Source organism: Ictidomys tridecemlineatus, unplaced genomic scaffold, assembly GCF_052094955.1.
Source record: "Ictidomys tridecemlineatus isolate mIctTri1 unplaced genomic scaffold, mIctTri1.hap1 Scaffold_73, whole genome shotgun sequence".
NCBI lineage: Eukaryota > Metazoa > Chordata > Mammalia > Rodentia > Sciuridae > Ictidomys > Ictidomys tridecemlineatus.
This window is the reverse complement of record NW_027525269.1, coordinates 1,077,426-1,087,799: the sequence shown is the minus strand read 5'-3', so window position 1 is coordinate 1,087,799 and position 10,374 is coordinate 1,077,426. Positions and strand designations below refer to the sequence as shown.

Genomic DNA, 10,374 nt, shown 5'->3' with positions numbered 1-10,374 from the left:
TAGTACAACCCCCAGGGCTATTGCAGAGGAGAAATGGGTTGGTGACAGATAACAGATGTTCTTGGTCAACTATATGTTACCTAAGATCAGTTCTGTCTTTACATGCATTTACAACATAAGCATCTTGATAAAGGGGTGCTTAGATATGATAATTTTAAAAATAATAATATTTGAAACATAAAATATTTTGTCTACATAAAACTCTCAGCTAATGTCAGAGAAAAGAAAAACAAATAAATAAAAGACATACAGAAAAAAAACACGTTATTAATGGAATTTCTTCCAATATTTTCTACAAGGGAAGAGGGGGAAAGAAAGATAATTCTATTTTTCACCTGGGTGCTAGCCCACCAAAGCAAAACCCCTGAAATTTAGTTCCAGCATATATAATATATTTTTGTACTAAAATGTATGCTTCCAGCCAGGCACAGTGGTCATGCCTGTAATCCTAGCAGCTCGGGAGTTTGGGACAGGATGATCACAAGTTCAAAGCCAGCCTCGGCAATGGTGAGGTGCTAAGCAATTCAGTGAGACCCTGTCTCTAAATAAAGTGCAATATAGGACCAAAGATGTGGCTCAGTGGTTGAGTGCCCCTGAGTTCAATCTTCAGTCCCACCCCACCCAAAAATAAATATATGCTTTCAACACTCATTCACTGTAAAATTTAGGAGATTAGAAACAGAGGAAAGTTTTTTCAACTTGACAAAGAGATTCTACAAAAAATCCATTTCAGCTAACCATACACTTACTGGTGGCAAACTGAATGCTTTCTCCCAAGCATCAGGAATAATTCTACAATGTATGCTCAGTCACATACAGAAAGACAAGTAAAAATATTCATCTGAGTGTAGATTAGTGATTTGAACATGTTGGGAAGTAAATAGAGGCTAGATTTGGGCAGTGTGAAATATATGTATTATTAAACATAGCAGCAAATCTTATTATCATCCACAATTATCATACACTAATCAAAGATTTTAAAAAATTTTTTGTGATGCTGAGAATTTAACTCCAGACTTTGTGTCTTTGAGGCAATCACTCTACCAACTGAGCTAAACCCAGTCCCCAAAGTTTTTAAAAAGTGAAGATAGAGATTGTATGGGAATCCACACACACACATCAGCCTCATCTAAAATTGGGGTAAACTTTGGAAGATTAAAGTCTATATCCTTCTAAAGAAATGTTCACTCTCATAGCTCTTATACAATCTCACACTGGAATTCCCAGCTAATGTCAGAGGAAAAGAAAAACAAACAAATAAAAAGCATACAGATAGGATTTTCCCTATTTGTAGGTGCAAACGTTGACCACTGTGGTCAACACACAAGAAACCAGGCACTTTTCTAAGGTTAATGAAGAATTGGTGAAAACACATTAAAAACACAATCTAAAACTGCACAAATGTAGGCATGTGATACATTTGCACAGAGCTGCACACTCATACATATAGGCACAAAAAACAGGAAAAATAAAAATAAAAACTTAGATTGTATCAATTTCCTGTTACTATAGAAATAGGAACTTAATAAATTTATAGTCATGTAAAAAATTATCATTGGGTAAAACAGAATAAATTATACATGCAACTGCCTGATAATTTTTTTGGCAAGGAATGACCTCTGAACCTATAAATATCTCAGGATAAAAATTCAGTTAATAAATAAATAAATGTTACTTTGAATTAGTCAAAGGGGAACAAATGGAAGGGTGAGGGGATGAGAATAGAAAATACTGTAGAATGAATCACACACAACTTTCCTATCTTCGTATATGAATACACAACTAGAGAAACTTCACATTATGTCCAAACACAGGCTTGGGAAGTTGTACATTGTATGTATAATATGTCAAAAGACATTCTAGTGTCATGTATAACTGAAAAGAATACATTAAAACTTAAATATAACTAACTAAATGTGAAAATGTTGAAAAGTGAATGCTTACCCACCGGTTACTGAAGACAGAATAAAATTCTTTGATGAGCACTGTTTTGATAGTGCTTGGCTCCATAATAAACAAAACAGGCTGTCAACCATCATATATGCTGTGTTAGAAAAATAGGGCTTATTAAATCTAACAGGCCAGATTTTGCAGCAGAAATCCAGACTTCGATCCTGATGTTACCTATTCTACCTGCCTAGCCCTACAATACATAGCAACATAAAGTTCTAGTTGAGGATTCTGACCTCAGAAGACACTGCAGTCTTCATAGCATAAAGGGTAATGTAGATAAAGTAGGTAGAAAGAGACAAAATACACCACCTAAGAGATCATAATTAGAAATAGCATTGGAACACTTGTTAAATCTAGATAGTGAATACAATAGTATTGCCTACACTATTTTCCATAACTTATTTATTTATTATTTATTGTAATTATTGGTGGACAGAATGCCTTTATTTGTTTATTTTCATATGGTGCTAAGGATCAAACCCAGTGCCTCACACGTGCTAGGCAAGTGCTCTGCCACTGAGCTGCAGCCTCAGCCCATAGTCTCCATAACTTTTTACATAGCCAAATATAGGTTTGTGAAAAAAATTGAAGGCAGACAATTGAATAACTTCTCACAATTATTAAGTTTTTCAAGTGGTAGCTAAAATGGGGGATTTGGAGACCCAGTGGAGCATGTTGTATCCTTGGATCACATGTTGTGTCCTTGGGCCATGTCAACTGAGCAGAACACTCTGGCCAGGCCTGTGGCTTTCTGGGGATTGATGAGAGAAGATAAAGAAGAAGAGTCAATGTCTTCTACCACTATTTTTAGTGGAGAGCAAAATTATTACATGTCTTCTTTGGCTCCCACCAATCCCCCACCAGCTCTAAAAGAGAATAGTTGCTTTACTTAGCTGAGGCACCCTCCAATATAAACCCTATCAATTCACCAGGAAACTCACTAGTGGAACTATATCCTATGTCTGGTCTCAACATCAAATGGATGAAGAAGAGAAAGAAATGCTTTATTGAAAAGTCAACACTGAAAACTTAAAAATGGCATATGAGCAACAATAATCATGAAAATATAAAAGAAGAAAGAAAGTTAAGGAAATGAAAAAATCTGAGCAGAAATGGTTTCCCATCTGCTTCCCAGTACCTCCCAGCCTTTTGTTCAAAAGCATACATTAAATCTAAAATTTAAATAAGAGAATTTGTCTTTAAATTAAAAGGAAATCAATGGAGGAAATAGATTATGCCATAAATTTATAAGCCAATGATTTTAAAAAACAATTCTCAAATAATACATTTTATTCATCTAAAGGGGACAAAAAGAAAGAAAAATCTGGAAGATAGGAATAGCCAGGCATTGGACACAAACTAAGGCTGGAAACTCTGGGTCATCAAAAGCAGGAGAAAAGCCAAAACATGCAACATTCTCAACCTAAGTCAGACTGTAGACCCAGATTCATGGTGAGATGCAGAACCTTTGGCAGGACAAGCCTCTAAGGACTTTGCAGCACAGAGGGTTGCATCCAAAAGCTCGGGGCTGAGGTTGTCCTCATGCTTTGGGGCACCACATCATAACAAGTCTACCAAAGATAAATTTCCAGAATACTCACCCCCATGTTTTTACATACTTTTTATAACATTCTGTGTCAAAATTAGACAAACCCTAGGAAGAAGAACAAAATGAAATTACATTACTGTTGCAAATGTACTGACATTGCATTAAATGACCCAAATCTCATGAAATCAGGCTTCTTGTTTCTAACAGGTGGTTAGAGAGAAGCTCTTATTCAGAGGCTTCTGAGGAGAAAAGAGAAAATATGCAATGTTTGAAATAAAATATGTAAAGTCACTTGGATTTTCTCTATTATACATAATCAACCAATTTCCCTTGTCTATGAATACAACATGCTTCTCTTCTGCAATATTTCTTCTTCTACTTATGTTGTCTCATAAATACTTGGACCTTCTGAATTATCACCTCCATGGGCACATGAGGAAACACAGGGTGAGGAAAGTGAGTGTTTCCCAGGGCCACGCATAAACTTTTATCTCCTCATTGAGGATCATTTTAATTTATCTCAGGTTTTAACTAGAATTCTAGTAAAATTAGGGACTTAAGGACACCAGCAACCTCTTCTAGCCTAAAAGATTTATGTTATCACAATCCTGTTGTTGAGTAAGTAAGTGACATAGTGAGCAAATAAAAAGCTAACTTGCCCTATGTTGTAGCTCAACTTGGAAAAGGGAAGTTGCTACCTCTCTGCCCATAGGACACAGATAGTTAGACACTGGCTCTGAGTTTTCATCATAGAAACTAAGCAATTAATCTTCCTCATGCTAAGTTTTATTTGTAATATTTTAACTGTACAAATAAAGCATCCCAGAGGTTTGAGTGTGTCTTCCTATAACCTGCACTGAGAAAAATAAAAATCCTCTGAGAATGCTCACAGTTTGCTGAACATAAAGTCCACAGCTTACAATGTGGATGTGCCAGAGTCCTGATCTCATCAACAGAAGGGAACCTGAGGCCAGGAGGAGTTGTAAACAGAGCCCCAGGGTAAACCTCACTGTGCTTTGGATGGGGATCTCACACAGTTTCTGAAGCTTAGAAATCTTGAAACTTCTCTCATGGAGCTGAATTTCTACTTATGTAACTAAGCAGATGTTTGCAACCATAAGAGGCAAAACAGGGAGCACAAATGATACTCACCTGGCGATAATTAAGAACAGTTCCCAAAAAAAGGAAGAGGCGTTGGCCCAGGAATTCCCAGCTTTTTAAAATATACATGTGAATAGGTCCCATATCTATAAAGTGGAAGAGAAATCCAGATCAAGGGATTGTGACTGTGTGTATATAGTGGCTCAAGAGTCACTTATCAAGAATGGGAGCCATGAAGCCAGGCAGGTAACATGTAGGCCATGAATAACAACAAAGCTCCAATGGCCCTAATCATATCTGCTAATCATCTCCTCTCTCACATTCCCTGAGAGACTCCAAAAGTCACAATACTTAGCTCAGAGCAGCTAATTCCATCACTAGGCTCCCAAATGCTACAGTGAATATCTGATATAAGTCCCCAAACATGAACTTAAAAATTCCTGAGCAATTCAGCCTAAATTTCTTCTAGGTCATTTCACTCACTGGTGTCAGTTCAGGAAGATGACTTGATACCATCACGTTGGCCTCTCTAGTGGCCTCCAGTGGGGGTTGTCCCCACTCTGGACCTTCTTCCCTCAGCAGAGAGAAATATTCTCTCACTTTTTCATAATTCCTATCTGGATGCCTTTTATTGCATCCCTCGTCCATGTTCTCTTTTACTCATCTGCTGTAAGAGATTAAGAACCTTGGCATATGGGGAAACTGTTGAATAAGAATAACCAGCTGGGAAGGTATATTTAAAGATATGTGCAATCTACAACATGGATGTATGTATTAGATTAATATTCCTTCAATTGTTCAAAAAAGATGGGTCATTTTTAAACAGATTGGTTTTCACAAATACAGAACCCTAGGGTCCTATTTTGACCTTCAGAAGGAACGTGAGGAACATACCTCAAAAAACTTGCACTATTGAACAGAATAAAATTAAAACATTTCTATTAATTTTAAAATGCCACTGGAGGGAAAATAGATACAACACCTGAATACCACCTGAATACCACCCTTTACTTCAATTGTTACCACCAGGTTTATATTTTCTATTTTCACATCATTATGAATGCCAACTCTCATAAAAGTGGATTTAAGGTAGAAGTCAAAGATCTCTTTGGGGCAATGTCTTCTACTCTCAGTCAGAAATAACTGCTCTTTTTACCTGATCCATGAAACCAGGAATCTCACTATTTTTTAAATATTTGTTTTAGTTGTTGGCGGACACAATACCTTTATTTTATTTATTTATTTTTATTTGGTGCTGAAGATCAAACCCAGTGCCTCACACATGCCAGATGAGCTCTCTCCCACTGAGCCACATCCACAGCCCAGGAATTCCACTACTTAAAGGAATTCTTCTACTAGATTATTTTATTCATGCTCCTGTACTGGAATATCATGGGAAAATGTTTAAAATACAAAATTGGCTTGTTAACTTCTGTCTCTTAAAGCTGCCATTAGATTTCAAATCAAGAAAGAAACAAATCTTGACACTTATGATAACTTAAAGAATAAAAGCTCAAAATTTTTCTTAAGTCTTTGCTCAATAGTTTCATCATTCAGCAGTAGTTGCATATTTCAGGGTGAAGGTATTGAGTTTTTAGAGGGAGGACTGTTTCTCTGAAAGGGAAGAGAACAGAGGGAAGAACTGAGTTTGAGCCTGTGGTAGCACCTGGGGTGCACTTGGTACATTTTACAAATGGTGCTGGGACATGGGATGAGAAGCAGGAACCACCTGTTCCACAGGATACAAGCCTTCTATACATCTCTTGTACTGCACATAGAACACAAAAGATAGACAATGACACAGAAACTTGTGAAGACTCCTCTTTACCCCGAGAATTCTGAAAGTTTGCAGAGGGTGCATGACTTTTCAGAAGGTGTCTAGTTGTTTGTAATCTGCCTCTACAGAACTCCGGCTAATTAATCTGGGTACAAATTGAGACTCAATCAGAAGTTTATGCTCCAAATCAAATCATATCACTAAAACTCTTACTCACAGAAATGGGAATTTTCAAGAGGAGAGGAACTGGGACAGTTACTCACAGGTAGAGGAGCACCAGGCTGATTCCCAGGAGAACACAGGTTTCCATGGAAAAGTTTGGGATCAGTTCCATCACTACTTTCCTTCCAAAATTTTCTCCTCTGAGTTTGACTTCCAGCTATGTGAGCTATCTTTTCACTGGCGAAGGTGCCAAGCTTGCCTTCTGTGAGCAGCTGTGAGTCAATGAAGTCAGTCTGGCATATTTATATGCTTGGAAAGAAAGTGGAGCTGGGTGTACAGCCAGTAGAAGAAATCACCTGTGCCCCACCCCCTATTGCAGAAGCCAGGTGCGCCCTCCACCTTGGCAGTTGGCAGTGAGTCATGAGACATGCCCATTTTTATCTTTGAGCTCAGGTTTGTAAAAAGTATTAATAAAAAATTCAATGAGTTATCATTATGCCCAAATGTTATTGCTTCTTATAAGAAACTCAAGTGAAACATTGGAATTAAATGTCCTCTAATCATTTTTTGTCTCCTTGGGTTTTCTCATTACAAAACCCTTAAATTCCACCCCCAAAAAGTTATATCTAAATAACTACTCATGCACTTTCCTCTGCTTACAATGCCCTCTTGCTCAGAGAAGACTTTTTTAAAAATATTTTTTTTAGTTGTTGATGAACCTTTTTTTCCTTCTTTCTTTCTTTCCTTATTTATTTCTATGCAGTGCTGAGAATCAAACCCAGGGCCTTACATTCTAGGCAAGCACTCTACCACTGAGTCACAGCCCCAGCCCAGAAGACTCTTAATCATCCTGCAAAACCCAGCTCAGAAAAAACTTCATCTGGTAAAGGCTTTAAACACCACCTCTTCACACGGAGCCACTTCCTCCCCTGGACAACCTCTATTTTCCCTGGAACACATTTCTCTTTTTGTTGTCCTCTTTATGTACAACATTGTTGGATTCCACCTTTGTTTAACTTTCCAGAATGTGAACTTTTCTGGAGCAGGGTCTCTGTACTATCCACTATTACACCCCTAGTCCCTAGCAGAGTTCTCTACAAAGAGCTGGTATCTGGGACGTTTGGTTATTGAGTCAGGTGAGATTGCTGGGCCTCTGCAGGTTCTTTGCCTGTGTGTCTTTGCTGACCACTTAATCTTCCTGGTTTATTAATACAGAAAGATGATTTGTCTTGTTTGGGCCACCGCCACCTTCCCAGCACATTCAGGTTGTGTGCCAGTACCCAGATGGCCAGAAGTCCCCTAAAAAACGGGGTGAACAAGATGACACTGATGGATGCACTGAGTAATGTCAATCCAAGCTACGTCCTGTGCCACCATTAAGAGATCCCTGCAGTAGCCAGTAAGTTTTAGACAGATTTTAGAGCAAAGAATAACCTCTGTCTCTGAAAATAATGCATGTCCATGACCAATGGGTGTGAAAGGACAAAAGAGGAGAACAGTATCCTGCACGGCCAGGTGAACCACAAATCACTACTCACCCATCTCATGGCAGATATCACCACAGAGAGCACATCCAGCACCAGAACCCCAAAAAATGATCTCAGATTTTTCATTAGGCCAAGAGGTATCTGAGCAGGTGGCTCCCTGCTTTTTGGTAAATGTGAATGGAGAGCAGATCCTGGGAGCTGGTTTAGGAGGAGTCTTGTAAGAACAATTGTCACTTTTGAGACACTCAACAGATTCCTGATGCGAGTGATGCCATGTCTGAGTGTTTGGAAATTATACCAGTTTATCATCTCAAGTCTAAGTCAAATTCTTTGTCTGACTAGGCTGAGAAAGAGAGGTTTAGGTAACAAAGCCTCCAAGTTGTCAAAACATAACAGAATGAGAAGATATTCAAGCTGTGCTTGTGTGCTTCCTTCTCTCTTTCTTCTGACTCTGTGTAAACTGATACTCACTCTTCACCAACCTTTCCTACATCTCTGGCATGCATTCAAACAAGGAGAGATTATAGTGTCATTTGATAACTATTGACAATTAACAATCTTGAAACAGACTGAATTCAGAGGCACTCCATCTGAAATTGGGAATGACTTTCTTATGTTGAGAGTAGAAGCTGGGAGGCTTCCACCTCCCACCCTGACAGGCACCAAAGAGGATGTAAATGGGGATTTCATTCCATCTAGGACAACACAGACTAAATCTGCACCTGTGTATTTCCTGCCTTTTTTTTCCAGATTGCTCCCTCTTCAGATCAACCAAATATACACATGTATATCACCTGGCTTTTGTTTCTGTAAATTATAATTCTGTCTGTGAGATAGGTAAGGAGAAGTAATCTAACTACTTCCTCCTGGGCTGATCAAACTGCTTAAAGTTCAATACTCATTTTACCATATTTTGTCTATTTATTATGTGGATAGGCAGCCAAATCCAGCCAGCCAGAATCAAGGTAGGTACCAGGGTTAGGTTGTCAGTAACAATCTTACCATAATCCAAAATCTTTTTTATACTTTCTGCATAAAAAGAAACCTCTATAGATCTAATATAACTTCATCTTCCTTCAAATCATATATTTGACTACTATAATGAAATAGCCAGGGCTATTATTATTTTCCCCATCTTTCATAGCTCTGAACCTGGTTGGACTGGTTGGGATTTGTACCAACAAAGATGGGTTAGACATTCCATGAGATGAAAAATGCATCCAGTGCTGGACCCCAATCTATGCAAAAGTTCTTTTTCTGCAAAGGGCAATCAGAGAAGCAAAGCTTTAGCCAGGCAGAGTGGCAAATATCTGTAGTCCTAGTTGTTCAAGAGGATGAGGCTAGAGAATCACTTGAGCCCAGGATTTCAAGGTCAGATAACACAGGGAGAAGTCATCACACACACACACACACACAGAGAGAGAGAGAGAGAGAGAGAGAGAGAGAGAGAGAGAGAGAGAGAGAGAGAGAGAGAGAGAGAGAGAGGCATGTTCCTCATGAACTTAATTTCATAGAAGGTAATATCATCAAACACAAAGATATTTGCATACTAAATTTTTGCTGTGCATGTCCAGGAAAGCATTATGTGCCAGAAGACTGCCCTCATGACTCTGGCATCTCCTCTACATATTTAGTTAAGCGCTCACCACATACTTTAAAGATATGTTCTATATATTTAAGTATTCAGATGTTTAATCCCAGTTATTATTCTGGTTGCAGATAGTGATAGCAAAAAATAAGGACATAGTATAAATAAGGATGGTTCAGCCACATAAAATTAATTATGCAAGTATGAGACACATACAATCCTTATTAATATGAATGGTTTATCTTCTTTCTTGTTTTCATATGCAACACATAAAAGTCCAATCTCAGATTACATTCAGGAAAACATCAGGCTGATATAAGTGTAAATGAACAGGTGATCCACAAACTTAGTGATGTAAGGGTCCCAATCATTATGATATTTCCATTCTTTCATAATGGTAGCCCAAGTTGTTATTCCCATGGAAAGTCTATCTTGACTGGAATTGTCTGACTAAATTTCTCTTGGTGTAGAGAGACACAGAAGTGCTCTGGAATGATTTGTGTATAAGGTTCAAATTCCACAATTTATAATTACAATTATGAAAAAATGCAAGCAAGATTATTTATCTAACTTAGTTAAGTGCCCATTCTTCTCAGTTGGTTAAACTTGATCTTGCTAATTTGGAGAATCAGGTGGTATCTAAGCTTTGGTGGCTAGAAGAGGAAATAACCAACTCTTCTGGGCTAATGTATGGGAAGGTTGAGGAGCATGTCAGGTCAAAGAGACAGTTACTTTCATTATTGGACTCTTCCAATGT

General features: G+C 38.1%; 1 long non-coding RNA gene across 1 annotated transcript; it reads right to left on the bottom strand.

Moving 5' to 3' along the window:
- Window positions 1-1,944: 1,944 nt before the first annotated feature.
- On the bottom strand, window positions 1,945-4,749 carry LOC144374517 (uncharacterized). Its single transcript, XR_013433895.1, has 3 exons — window positions 4,655-4,749; window positions 3,555-3,607; window positions 1,945-2,044 (listed from the first exon to the last, which is right to left on the bottom strand). It is a non-coding gene; the product is annotated as an uncharacterized LOC144374517 (long non-coding RNA).
- Window positions 4,750-10,374: the final 5,625 nt, after the last annotated feature.